Source organism: Dipodomys merriami, unplaced genomic scaffold (assembly GCF_024711535.1).
Source record: "Dipodomys merriami isolate MVZ:Mamm:240054 unplaced genomic scaffold, mDipMer1.0.p SCAF_26, whole genome shotgun sequence".
Classification (NCBI taxonomy): domain Eukaryota; kingdom Metazoa; phylum Chordata; class Mammalia; order Rodentia; family Heteromyidae; genus Dipodomys; species Dipodomys merriami.
Genome location: NW_027204048.1, coordinates 576373 through 590450, shown reverse-complemented (window position 1 = coordinate 590450; position 14078 = coordinate 576373). Strand labels below are relative to the sequence as shown.

The window sequence follows — 14078 nt, the reverse complement described above, 5'->3', positions numbered from 1 at the left end:
TCTGGCCCAAACCAAGGGGAAAACAGGGGATAATTTTAACTTCAAGTGTCAAATAAAGTTGTGAGATTTGGTTAGTGATAGTTTATGGATTTTGACAAATATGTTTACTAACTTTTACAATAAACATACCAGTAATATTGCTTTTCATTCTAGATATAGGGTTATATTATTTTCTCTAAAACTGTCATCTGAGCCAGGCGCCAGTGGCTCACGCCTGTAATCCTAGCTCAGGAGGCTGAGATCTGAGGATTGTAGTTCAAATCCATCCTGTGTACGAAAGTCTGTGAAACTCTTACCTCTAATAAACCACCAGAAAACCGGAAGTGTCACTGTAGCTCAAGTGGTAGAGTGCTGGCTTTGAGCTGAAGAGCTGAGGGACAGCACTCAGGCCCAGAGTTCAGGCCCCACGACCGACAAAAAGTAAAAAAAACAAAAACAAAAACAAAATAACTGTCATCTGAGTTCAAAAGTTTTTAAAATACAAGCTTTACAAAGTATAAAGTTTTAAGAATACAAACTAAAGAAAGAAAAAGATAGTGAAGAGGAGATGAAGACATATGATGGAGAACATTTTTGGAAAAGGTTTCATGATTTTGTATAAGAAAAAAATCCTGGGAAGTGGTGCTGTGGCTAAAGTGGTAGAGTGCGCCCCTGGAGCTGAAGAGCTGAGGGACAGTGCCCAGGCCCAGAGTTCAGGCCCCATGACTGACAAAAAGAAAAAGAAAAAAATCCCAAAAGAGTAAGGTTACTAAAAGAATTAACACAAGCCTCAGAAAGTTCAAGGAGATAATAAAGGGTAGGAGAGTATGTTTTCAAATATAGGTAAATAGATAGAACTTACAAAATAATTACATGTGATTAGATTGGCTATAATTCAAATAATTGTCCTTGGTCTTACTTAGGTCATATTATTATGAAGCAAATGAGTTCTTACAAATATTCCAAAAGTGACTTAGAAAATATTAATTATCAAAGTAATTTCTTGTGTACTATTGAGTGATATCAATCTTTTGACTACTTGAAAAATTCTATCCTAAGTCAAAATTCAATCAAGTGACATCTATCTCAGGATCTTTCAATGACCATCATACAACTAAGTATGTAAAAACTGTTGTTATGCGGCTGGGAAGGCGGCTCAGTGGTAGAGCGCTTGCCTTGCATGCACGAGGCCCTGGGTTCGATTCCTCAGCACCACAAAAGGAAACAGAAAAAAAGCCAGAAGTGGCACTGTGGCTCAAGTGGTAGAGTGCCAGCCTTGAGCTGAAGAGCTGAGGGACAGCGCCCAGGCACAGAGTTCAGGCCCCATGACCGGACCAAAAAAAAAAAAAAAAAAAAAAAAAAAAACCTGTTGTTAATTGTTGCTGTCTTTATATTTTAGTTCCTCTATATGAACCCATTGTAGGATAACAAGCTGACAAAGATAGAATACCAAGCAGGTACCACATCAATCAAGCTTTTGTCCATGAGTCCCTATTGTAGTGATAGCTTTTCAAACTTAATGGGTTCAAGGTAATCCCTGCTTGGGAGTCATTTCTATTTATCTTACTGTTGCTGCAATTTGGCCAGTTTTATTGACAGACTCCCTCCTACCTGGCCTGTTAGTATTCTGACTGAAATGTAGAATATTACATGAACTGAGATATCTCATCACAGCACTGAACAAAATCACTTTCTAGATACTTTCTCAGCAACAAGAAAGATCAAAGTTTATCATGGGACATAGTTTATCAAGAGAACAAAGTTTATCAAAGGACCACACAGAGCCACTTGAAAGAAATAACTGCTCAGGTAAGAAGTGATACTCCAAGTGAAGTCACTTGTGCTTGTAATTTCAAAATTAACTAAAGGTCGAGAAAAATATTTATAAGCATGGTAACTGATGCTTATGCCTGTCTACTCCCCAACAAGATGGGAATTTGTACCCTTGCCTTTCGTTTTTTTTTTTTTGTATGTAATATATTTTTTATTGTGAAAATACTGTACAGAGGGGTTACAATTACATGGGCAAGATAATGAGTACATTTCTTATCAAGCATTATAGCCTCCTCCTTTGTTTCCCCTTCCCATTCCTTCCCATCCTCCCCCCCACCCAATCTTCCCCGTTCCGCCCCCCCCCCCCCCGCACCAAAGTTGTAAAGTTCGTTTTCGACATAATGACTTGTACATCTCCTTGTTGCAATGGGTTTACCTGTATCCCTATTTAAACAATTTGTTTTTCCCCTTCCCCTCCACAAATTATACTGACATCAAATACAGTAAAAGCAGGGGTTATACTGTGGGGGAGGGACATACAAAGCAACAAAGAAATAATCTTATAATGTGTTAGAAACAATCACATGAAAGAAAAAAAATCATCTGAATACATATCTTAGGGTTAATTTCCCTAACATCACCTTATCTGACCTTTTCTGCTTAACTCAGACATATATTAGATATTGCAAATAAGGGAAACCATGGGACCTATGTTTCTTTGGGCCTGGCTTACTTCACTTAATAAAATTTTTTCCATGTCTTTCCATTTCCTAACAAATGGGGCAATGTCATTCTTTCTGATGGAGGCATAGAATTCCTTGTCTTTCTGTCACCGGCTATTAATACAGCTCCAGAAAAAAAAAAAAAAAAAACCTGAGATATTCCTTTCCGTATACGGGGCTACCAACTTGAAATACCATGAAGTCTAGATTAAGAAATAGAAGACATTTTTCATGTGATCTAGTCAACAATAATTTGTTGCTAGCATAATAGCTAATGACTTAGTCCAAATGTTTATAAATCTACAGTAACAAACTGACTTCCTAGCAGCTGTGATTTCATTTAAAAAATTCTCAATACAGATAAGTGGATACAGGCAATGGGCATGTCAAAGGGATGTCAGAACAAATCTAGTTCAAACTAACATCTAGAATAACCCACACAACACATATCAACTTAGACAGTAAGATACTCAAACATGGGTTTCAGGAGAGATACCTGGTTCAGGTTGCCTTGACTATTAACTTCCCTGAGACCTCTATCTAATACAATAATTCTGGTATTTGGCCCCTCTAGTTTCAACCTGATTGTTAAGCTTGAGGTCTCATGGAGTCTATCAAGCTACAAATTGCCATAAAAAGAAACAATATAAACTGTCCTTTGCAGTTTTACTGTATTCCATAAGGACAACACACAAACTATATGTTATCTGCCTAAAAGACCCTTCCTTCCAGGATGATGACAAACAAACTTGCTGCATTGTCCTCTCAGCAAAAGTGGCCTGGAGAAATCATTGCCAAGAGAGGCAGCATTACAGGGCAGGTCTCTAACAACCTGAATCTAATGGTTAACAAAAATAACAGCTTCCAAGATTTTTCCAAACTTCAGTTTGCCTGCACAAAAATAACAGCTGTACAAATTTCCCAAACTTCATTTTTATCCTGTGGAACTTTATCCACATGAACATCTTAGCAATAGAACATGGTTTCAAAAGAGCCACAACTCTTCCTCTCCACCAGAGGAAATACACTCATCAAAGCCCAACCATAGAATGAATCCTGTCACTGAAGTACAGATTATATAAAACAAAGAATTTAGCCAACCTACAGAAGCCCAAAGAAGACAGAGCACACCAAAAGATAAGAAAAAGGCACATCTTGTTGAAAAGAGATTCACTACATCACATATTACTTAACAAAGAAAAAAAATGCTACAGTTGCAGATTGAGAAAACACTATCCAAGGTCTGCAGGCTTGGGAATACCTGCCTGAGAAGAAAGACCAGAGGGCTGTGAATCTTTATCACTAGGACACTCTAGGAAATCTGTGCCTATGAGAAAAACAGCTCAAATAAATCCAACAAATGGAATCATTTGAATGAGAATGAAGCTGGTTTCTGCTAGCCAAACAGTCTTGGGACTCCCTGCTGAATCAAAGAATAGACACATAGCACCAGTCAGCAGCAAAATCTCAGAGGTTCTTTCCTCCACCTAAAGTTTCAATTAAAGGTTAGAATATACACAGAGGGCAATATTGCCCTCTGTGTTTTATGTATTGACTATTTGTTCAACTCTGGTTTTTCCAAATTGTAATTTATAATAAGGCCATTTAACTTCACCAATCATTTAATCCATTTAATATTTGATTTCTCTCTTCTTTAGTCTCTATTTTGTTTATTTTTAAACTGAAGCTATCATATCTGAATCACATCCTAACAATCCTTTCTTTGAAATAATTTCCATCCCTTCACTGCCACTTCTCCTCATCTATACTACCCATACCTCATCATCCAAGATATAAACAAATTCAGAGAGGATGGATGAAAAAAGACCTTATAAACAAACTCATCAGGAATTAAGGAGTAGCTATACTTATAACCAAATCAATTGCAGGTCAAAATCAGTAAGAAGAGACTAAAAAATTATCACCTCATATAAAAAAGGGAATGAATGTTCCATGAAGAAGAAATTATGGGGGTCAACATATATGCACTTAATAGAGGAACACCAATTCAACAAACAATCCTGGACTTAACAGTACTGACAAAACCCAAAATAAATAATTAAATAATAAAACCCATTTTGTTTTATTATCATTCACATCTAAGGTGAACCTCTTCTTTAGTTAACTGGGGTTTTTTTTGGTGAGAGTGAAATATGGATATGAATCTAAGTAACTTGGAAGCCATCTTGGCATCTTGCTATTAATTATAGATGGGGACTTTCCAAACTCTAGAGTTATAGAGGACACTCTTTGGACTGTAAAAATTGTCATGGGCTCCAGGAAACTACCACTTCATCTAGGTAATTGGGGTCCTGATTGTCCTTTATTGTCCCTATGAATCATCACTTTATTAGAGTTAAGTATCCCCACCTAATCATTTAACCTATATATTATCACTTTATTAGAGTTAACTATCCCCACTTTTTTTGCCTATGTACAACCATTTTATTAAGAATAAATATATTCACTTTGCCTTTGTATAACCACTATTATTAGGAATAATATCCTCATTTAGCTTGTTTCGTTTTATGTATGACACTTTTGTTAAATTGTTAAGATTTGGGGTCTTCACCTCAAGTACGCGTCCTTGTCTTTAGAAACTATGTGCTAGCTCTGTTCTGGGCTGCTGGTCTTTCAGACAGGAGTCCACCATGCAGTCCCTGGCTTTTTTTTTTTTTGGGTCCGGTTGTGGGACCTGAACTCTGGGCCTGGGTGCTGTCCCTCAGCTCTTCAGCTCAAGGCTAGCGCTCTACCACTTGAGCCACAGCGCCACTTCCGGCTTTTTTCTTTTTGCTTATGTGGTGCTGAGGAATTGAACCCAGGGCCTCGAGCATGCAAGGCAAGCGCTCTACCACTGAGCCACCATCCCAGCCCAGTCCCTGGCTTTTTAATAAATACTCCAAATTCGACCTTTTAAATTGTGGCATCTCTGAATCCTGATAATTGAGAGTACCTTACAACAAGAGTACAGTGTTAAACTCTTCCATTAACAAACACATTTTACAAATATATATACATATAGAGATACCTACATATCTATATGTATATATACTTATATATCTGTATGTATATATATTTCCTCTAAAATCAGGAACAAGATAGGATATTCATTTTCTCTACTAATTTCCAATAAAGTGCTGAAATTCCTAACCACAGCAATAAAAGGAAATGATACAAAAGGAACCCAAAGAGGGAAAGAAGTAAGGAAACTATCCTCATAAACAGATAAAAACTTACTTCTGAAGTACCTAGATAAACCCCCTCATTCCCAGGTGCTGAAGCTAATGAATACTTACAGCAAATGAGCAGGAAAAGAAAGGAAAAGTAAAGGAAGGAAAGAGAAAATAAAAATCCATCCTTTCCCATATATGAAAAAAAAATGAAGTTGAGGATTAAATTGGGAAAGAAATGCTGTTTGTAATAGTCTGAAAAAAGTAAATTAAAATACCAAGTAATCAATATATATATTAACAGCTGAAGGACCACTACAACTAAAACTATAAAATATTGAAGAAATAAACTGAAGAAAAGATTAGGAGTAAAAATACCTCCAAGTTCTCAGACTTGCAAAATTAATATTGTGAAAATGGACATACTGCCAAAGGAAATCTACAAATTCAGTACAACATACATAAAAATCCCAATGTCCTTGTTGACTGAGATAAAGACAATATAAAAATTCTAATGAAAGTCCTAGAACAACAGAAGCAATTTTGAGTAAATTAGCAATAATGAATGAAGGTGTGAAATTCCAAAACTACAGTAGTAAGTAAGATTGGTACTGGCACAAAAATAGGTTTGAAGACCAGTAGTATAAACTAGAAGTCCCATTAATAAACCCAGATACCTGCATGCATCTGGTATTTGATAAAGTAGTAAAAAGTACATACACGTTGGAAAAAAATGGCAATCTTTAACCAATGGTGTTAGGAAAATTGGATATCTGAAGTAATATGGCTGGCACCATATTGGCCACAAGGTTGGATGGCAGGGCCTAGCATCTTGTCTTCTTGCTGGGGGAAGGAAATGCCCCCATCCATCACCTGCTTCCCAAGTGATGGGCATGCCTGGAACCATGTAGCCAGCACTTGGCTGAGAGAGGTTACTGAATCTGTCAGTCCATTGCCTGGGACTGGGAATTTCCTGTGGCCCTGCCTTGGGCTTGGGCCCTATTTAGGCCCAGACCAGCCTAGCTGCCTCTACCACCGTGTCTCCATGATCCTGTCCTGTGTCCTGTCTTCTGGCTTGTCTCTGGTCATCATGGCATCCCAAATTTCATTCTCCATCAGAGCTGAATTAGCTTGCTGGTATTATATTTGTTCTTTCCTTCTTCTCTCGCATTTTTCCTAATTCTGTTTTGTGTAGTTGAGTGCTGCAGGCCTTTGTAACAACGGTCTGCCTGTAGCCTCCTAATTGTATAATAAAGACTCCAATATTTTATATTAAAAATATGGCTTCTGGAATGATTCACCTTATAACACATCCATATGTAAAAAAAAACAAAACTGGATCTCTTGACTGTCACACTGTCTACCACTTCAATTTAAGACCTAAAATCTTGAAACAAATACAAGACTGGCTAGGAGGAACACTAAAACTACTGGCATATTAGGAAGGAACTTTCTGAATACAGACCAGGGGTTCAGCTTATTGATAATTGAGAAATCATTTTGTAACAAGGCAAAAAGTGTCTTTATAGCAAAGTTTGTATTTAATCAAGAAAAAAAAAATCAATGTACTGATGTACTTTGGCCTTAGCCAAAGTACAGCCATTCTGGACTTAGACTCCATTTTGAAGGCCTTTACTGAAAGTATCCATTGTGAGGACTTTTACTGAAATTATGAACTCAGGTTCCTGGAAAAACTGCAAAATGTCCTAATAACATTCTGCCCTAGCTATAGCCTAGCAATAGCCATCAGTGGATGACAGGAAGGTAACTAAAGCTCCAGATGTTTAAGATAACATAGTTAACATAGTTTGCTGCTTAACCACTTAGCTCATGCACGCTAGCCAATAAGATTGTTACAAGGTTCATTCCCTAAATGTTAACCAATCAAGTAACCCTTAATTTGGAAACCCCCTACCCTTGCTGTAACCACAGTAAAATTCCTGCTAAACTGGAAGTCAGGGCTCTCAACTCTGACCCACTCCACAGGTGACGGTTGTGAGTCCAGGCTGGAGCTTGTAATAAACGACTCTCATGTGCTTGCATCAGAATCAGTTCCTTGGTGGTCTTTGGGGATCCTTATCTGGGCAGAAGATCTCAAAATGAAATGTCTTTATCAGCTATACATCTGACAAGGGCATAATATCCACAACAGACAAGGCACTCTGAAACTAAGCTGTCCTAATTCAGTAAACCAATGAATGCACAAAGAAACCACAGAATTTCTCGCAAAAAGAAGAAAGAATTACCAATAAAGACATGAGGAAATGCTCAAAATTCTCATTTTAATATGAATCAAAGTAATATTGAGATTTCATCTCACCCCTGTGAAATCATCCTATATCAAGTATACAAACAATAAGTGCTGGTTGTGAGTTGAGGAAAAAGGAGCTTTATTATATTGTTAGTGGGGATGAATGTAGTGTAATATTCAGGAAGACAGATTGAATATTCCTAAAAACTCAACATACAACTAGCTTGTGATCAAGCAATACCATTTTTGGTCATCTATCCTGAATATTACAAGTCAGTTTGCAGTAAAGACTCTTGAACATCTGTTTGTTGCTTCACAGTTTACTATAACCAAGGAAATCAAACAGCCCAATGCTCTATGAGCAGATAATGAAAATGTTGTGTGTGTGTGTGTGTGTGTGTGTGTGTGTGTGTGTGTGTGTGTGTGTGTGTGTGTGTGTGTGTGTGTGTGTGTGTGTGTGTGTGTGTGTATGTACAACACTTTTAAATCAAATGTAGAGCATAAATTATTACTCTTTTTAAATTCTTTAATAACTGATTAATAAGAAAGGTCAAAGGAATAAAATTGTTCTTTTGCTTTCCCTTATCTAGTTTTCCTGAATCAACTATGGACATGTCTCTCTACTTTGTGTGATCACCTCTAACCATAGCCTACATTGAGAATTATTAAACCTGGAAACTTGCTACTCTCTTCTTGAAAGGTTCTTCAATTGTTCCACTAAGTATGAGTATAGGATTATCATCTTCTGCCCTCAAAATAAATATAACACAATGGCTACCACTCAGAGTGTTATTTATTCATTCATTAGTTAATAGATTTAGCTGAGAGTAAAGCACTGGGTAACTGTATTCATACACACAACTGTTCTCCTATGTCAGTTGAGGCCTCATTATCAACCAAAATAAAACCTTAAGTTCTATGACAAACAGCTGCTTGTCTCAAAACATGGCAATTGATTCTGAGAAAGCAAATATTTTTAAGAGGTCCACTTAAGAGGACTTCTTAGGGTAGCAAAACTAAACATGTTGCAATGTACACAGAAGACATTATAAAATCAACTAAGACTTCACAATTGCTGTATGAAAGACAATAAGTCATTAACACTTTATTGGTTCAAATGTATTGGGTGGTCTATTTGTTCATTGCCAGCTAACAGACTTATCAATCACACCAATCAACCATCTATGTATTTCTTGACTTCTATATTGCACCCCCCCTTTCTGTTTGTTTTCTTTCTCTTTTTCTTTTTAAAATGGAAACCATCACATCTGAACCATAGTTTCTACAACTTAATCCTCTTTCAAATTGGGCTGTAGATCCCAACTGTGTAAAATGTTAAGGGATCCCAGTAACCTAGAGAGGATAATGGGCAGCCATCTTACAACAGCCTGAAAAGACCATTGACAAGACTACTATACTCAAAAGTATTTTGGAGAACGACAGTACACCATCTCCCAGAGTCTGGTTTAACAAGGAAAGCTACAGCTAAAGATTCTTAAAATTACTCTTTGTAAGCCTATTAGCTATTAATCTGTATAAGATTAACTCTGGTTTCTCCAAGTTGTAAATCAGAAGGAGGTGATTCACCTTTCAATCTTACCACATTTTCCCCATTTTTTCTTCCTTGCTCTTCTTAAGGGAAATGAATGTATCTCCACTATAATTACCACCAATTGTTCCTTTCTTCCTTTTTTTCTTTTTTTTTGGTGCAGTCACAGGGTTTGAACTCTGGGCCTAGACACTGTCTCTGACCTCTTTTTTTCATGGATGATGCTCTACTACTTCGAGCCACAGCTCCACTTCTGGAAACCATCTTATCAGAACCATAATTCCCAACAATTATTGCTATCACATATCTGAGTTTCAGTCCCTGTATACAGTAATACATATTACTCATGTATCTCCCACCTCCATTCCCTAATTTTTTTCAATAACAAACTACCTGCTAATAATCTGCTCAAATAATGATCATTTGTTTTTCTGTTCTATTTCCTTTGTTGTGTTTTTTATTTCAGTCTTCTGTTTCCTGCTTCTGAATGTCCTATTGGCTAATGTACTTCTTTCTCTTCTTCTAATATCCTTTCTCTTTTTTCCTTGTCATTCTCTCAGACTCCCTATTACTGAAGTTTGCACCTAAACATCTGTGTATGCATTTATTCTTTTCTCCACATGTTCACAAAACGGGGTCAATACAACATTAGATACCTTTCCCCTCCCCTGAATAACTCACTTCATCTCCCCACTAACCTGTCCTGTAAATACCAACTCTCAATACTTCCCAACCTATATCGTAAAATACTTACAATTATTCCAACAGAACTTCCCCTTCATCTCTGAACTACTCCTACTATGGTGAATTATAACATTCTAGAACAGAAAGTCTCTCAGGAAAATTCATATATTTATACTAATTACTTATTTTTTTTCAAAAGTCAAGGGTACAGGATAGATTCTGTTAGTGTTACAGGGTACAGGAGAAGTCATGAACAAATTTCATGTACTTGAGTTAAAGTAAATTGAATATTGAGTGATGTAATGAGAATAAAAGTAAGAAGAGTTGTGTATATATTTAAGAGATGATCTATGACACGCACACAGAAAATGAATTCAAACAACACTGAAGTTCTAAAAAAGTCATATCCTGTATTTTAAAAAGTTCTTGATTCCAACACAATAGTATGATATGTACAAAAATTGGTAAATACAATACATTTGATAGTTAATATCATAAACTTTTAAAAAGGTTTTTTAAAGCCTTTAGATACAAGTCTGCAGGCAACCAAATGAATATGACAATTTTTTTCGTTGTTTTTCAAAACTCACTAAAATGAAATCTTTCTATTCTACAGTGGTGGCTCACACTTTTAATCATAGCATCTCAGAAGGCTGAGGATCTTAGTTCAAAGACAGCCCAAGCAAGAATGTCCTTAAGACTCTCATTTCTAATTATACACCAAAAAGCTACAAGTAGAGGTATAGCTCAAGTTGTAGAGGACAATAAGCTACAAAGTACCAGTAAGGTCCTGAGTTTCCTCCCCAGTACTGGCACAAAAGACAAAATGAAACATATTTTCAATCAAATGAAATAAATTCATGTATTACTAAGAGTAATATAAATTGTCACAAATTTTCTAGAAGGCCCATTGAAAATATATATAAAAAGCACTAAATGCACAAATGTTCTTTAATCAGTTGGCCTTTTACTCAGTGTAGCAAACAATAAAATTAAGGCAGCTTGGTAAGATAAAGTAATATTTATCTCAACTGAAAAGTACTATTATAAGATATTAAAAGTTGCCACCAGTATTTCTCATTCTCAATTCGTGCTTCCTACCTCAACATATAAGATAAATAAACTAATATTATTAAATAACCAATATTATCTACGGATTAGCAAGAACTTATCCAGAGACTGAGGGAAAATAAACTCCTCCAACAGCTCACTCAAAAAGTTCACTTCATCTTCTACCACACAGTACATCTATTCACTTTCAATTCACCTATCGCCTTTATAAATATAATCCTAGCCGGGCGCCGGTGGCTCACGCCTGTAATCCTAGCTACTCAGGAGGCTGAGATCTGAGGATCGCGGTTCAAAGCCAGCCCGGGCAGGAGAGACTGTGAGACTCCTATCTCCAATAAACCACCAGAAAACCGGAAGTGGCGCTGTAGCTCAAGTGGTAGAGCGCTCGCCTTGAGCTGAAGAGCTGAGGGACAGCGTCTAGGCCCAGAGTTCAAGCCCCACGACCGACAAAAAAAAAAAAAAAAATATATATATATATATATATATAATCCTTTCCTGCTTCTAGTGACTAAAAATCCAAATGGTCATCTTCTTCATAAACACCCACACTAAAGACATAACACAATTACATCCTTGGACTCACATGACTTAACCAAAAGAAAACTTCAAGTGAAGAGGTAGCACATTCCATTTGTGAATGGAATGTACAAATTAATCTATTCCATTACCATTTGCTCTTGCTGCATGAAAGCAGGACACATTTTCTAGAGCTAGGTTTAAAACTCAGAAATCAAGACATAAGTTCAGGAATAAATATAACAAGCGCTTTGGAAAAACAAGGAGTGGAAGGGTATCAATTCGTTATCATGACAGTGATTGAGAATTGTATCCTCCCTTCCCTCCCTGAGTCTCACTGAAGATTATGTGAGCAGGGAATTTGTTCTTTGCAAAGAGCACAGAGTTCATTTTTGAGATTCCAGCCAGCAACATTTTCTGGATTATGATGGGGATAGGTAGCTTAGGTGCTACCTATCATCTGTACCTAGATACTGAACCCCCTTAGATAAAATCCTCTGTATTTATTCAACATTTTCAATGGCATGCTAATTTCTTTTATTTTTTCCTTTTTCATTTTTTTGTTTTTGATTGTAAATACACTGAACAGAGGAGTTACAGTTACATGAATATTGTAATCAATACATTTCATATCAAGCATTATTAGCTGCTATTTTTTAATATCTTCAATTTCTCAATTATTTTATTCGTGCCTGAAGAGGACTAGTATGGAAAAAATAACATTTTTCCACCAAAATGGTGATGATGTTTCTGTGATTGATGAACAACATGGAAAGCTCTACTATGCTCAGATCAGGGATTTTATCTAGGACCAGTATTGAGAGAAGAGCGCAGCACTGACGTAGCTCATTCCCACTCTCTCTAGCCCCACATATTTACTCTAAAAGATACCAAAACTGCTTATAATTGTATATATTTCTCCAGACTCATTTTTCTGCTATGGCTCCAGAGATTGTATATCTTTATATGCCAATTAAATTTGGTATGCCAGACATGCAATAACTAACCTAGGGTATGAGGTTGACATGTTTCTATTTCTCACTGTATATGTATAAACATGTGTATGTTTATACAGAAGCCAATTTCTTTTGGTTCTAATTTATATGAATTGGACTTTTGTCCAATTTCGTCCAAGTTTTCAGGTGTCAAGTAATTTTTTTCTACTTTGAACACAGCGTGACTCACATGTCATACACTCAAATTTTATGCAGAAATTTTTGCCAACTGTTATGTGGTATATATACCAGATTCCATCCATGTGGGAACCATATGGCAAAGGTGCTTTCTATCTATGCTACATTTTGTTTTGTTAGTCACTGAAGAGTTAGTGACTGCATTTTATGTACAGGTTCAATAGTAACAGTGGGGCAATAATGATGCCTTAGAGGATAAGACTATTAACATGTGATAGTTATACTGGCATAAATTTGTGTGCATATGACAACACAAGGCTGATAGCTCATCACAATTTTATCACAGCTTAGTGTTCAGACAAACATGAATGCTAGAGTTGTACAAAAAACTGCAGATGCTAATCCTACTGAATTCTGTTCAGGATGTGACACTGCTACTTGCTATTATAGCTACAGTAATCCAGAAGCCAGTGGATTTCAGTATGGCCGAAGATTACTTCACTTGTCAACCTAGTCATTTGGGCTGAAATCATTGACTATTTTTTGTTTTAATGCGCATTTTGATAATGCTGCTCCATAGCTATTTTCACCTCTTGGACCACCAAGACTTACTGTGAGTTAATCTTTTTGTATTGATAAGCACCATATAAGGTACTATATTATTTTGTTTCTGATTATTTCTATTTATTCATTTATTTAAAAAGCTGCCAGAAAGAAAGTTTCCACTAAAGGAAAAGGGTGAAGACATATTTTTAAATTTAAAAAAATCCCATCAAAGCTCCTGAGACTGTTTCCACCATCATCACTGCAGAATCAATGTTCTACAAGGGAATATATTACCAAAATGGTGATGTTTCTGTGATTGATGAACAACATGGAAGGCTCTACTATGCTCAGATCAGGGGTTTTATCTAGGACCAGTATTGAGAGAAGAGCGCAGCACTGACGTAGCTCATTCCCACTCTCTCTAGCCCCACAGATCAGTTTGATCCTGTGTCTTATATCATATGGCCAGAGGAAGACCTTCCAAGGAAGATGGAATACTTGGAATTTGTTTGTCATGCACCTTCTATTTCAAGTCAAGGTCACCACCATTTCCCACTGTCTCCACCAGACCAGAAAAGGGCTATATATGGACTCATGTTGGACCTACTCCTGCAATAATGATTAGGAGACAGTTACCAACCACTTGTAGTTACAACTAAAACCGAGGCTGGGAAACTCAGTAAT

General features: G+C 36.6%; 1 long non-coding RNA gene and 1 pseudogene across 1 annotated transcript in view; one reads left to right on the top strand and one right to left on the bottom strand.

Moving 5' to 3' along the window:
* The window catches only part of LOC138836808 (uncharacterized), a 64492-nt gene that overhangs the window by 15522 nt on the left and 34892 nt on the right, over positions 1-14078 (bottom strand). The window lies entirely within an intron of this gene.
* Positions 7216-14043, top strand: LOC138837036 (GATA zinc finger domain-containing protein 1 pseudogene; annotated as a pseudogene).